At 41.9% G+C, this 658-nt stretch overlaps 1 non-coding gene across 1 annotated transcript; it reads right to left on the bottom strand.

Moving 5' to 3' along the window:
• Positions 1-215: 215 nt before the first annotated feature.
• LOC139038139 (U6 spliceosomal RNA) lies at positions 216-322 on the bottom strand. The gene has a single exon (XR_011491082.1). It is a non-coding gene; the product is annotated as a U6 spliceosomal RNA (small nuclear RNA).
• Positions 323-658: the final 336 nt, after the last annotated feature.

Genomic DNA, 658 nt, shown 5'->3' with positions numbered 1-658 from the left:
TTGATGATCTGTCCATTGGTGTGAGCGGGGCGGTAAAGTTTCCTACTACTATTGTGTTACTGTCAATTTCTCCTTTTATGTCTGTCAGTGTTTGTCTTATGTATTGAGGTGCTCCTATGTTGGGTGCATAGATATTTACAATTGTTATGTCTTCCTCTTGGATTGATCCCTTGATCATTATGTAGCGTCCTTCCTTATCTCTTGTAATATTCTTTAAAAATATGGAATGCTTCATGAATTTGCATGTCATCCTTGCACAGGGGCCGTGCTAATCTTCTCTGTATTGTTCCAATTTTAGTATATATGCTGCCAATCCAAGCACAAGCCTGAGGAATTTTTAAGGCCACCTAATTTCTGGAGATAAAAAAATCAATTGTCCAAGAGGGTGGGCCTGTTTACATGGATCAGAATCACCATCCTCTGTGTTTTAGGGGGAGGATCTGCCTCAACATGGCTGTGGTGATGCTAGTCAGGGGCCAGGGCTGCATCCTCTGTGGAGCTCTCAGCTCTCAGCAGGCTCAGGCCTCTCCTCTCTGGACATTTTGTGCACCCATTGCCTCATTATATTTCCATTTTTGTTCGCAAGCCTGTCCATATCACTGGAAAAATCATTAAATGACTTCCAGCATACTCTTTTTGAATAGGAGAAATGATAAAC

Source organism: Odocoileus virginianus, chromosome 13, assembly GCF_023699985.2.
Source record: "Odocoileus virginianus isolate 20LAN1187 ecotype Illinois chromosome 13, Ovbor_1.2, whole genome shotgun sequence".
In the NCBI taxonomy this organism is placed as follows: Eukaryota; Metazoa; Chordata; class Mammalia; order Artiodactyla; family Cervidae; genus Odocoileus; species Odocoileus virginianus.
The sequence above is the reverse complement of the archived record's forward strand: the minus strand, read 5'-3'. Positions and strand labels throughout refer to the sequence as shown.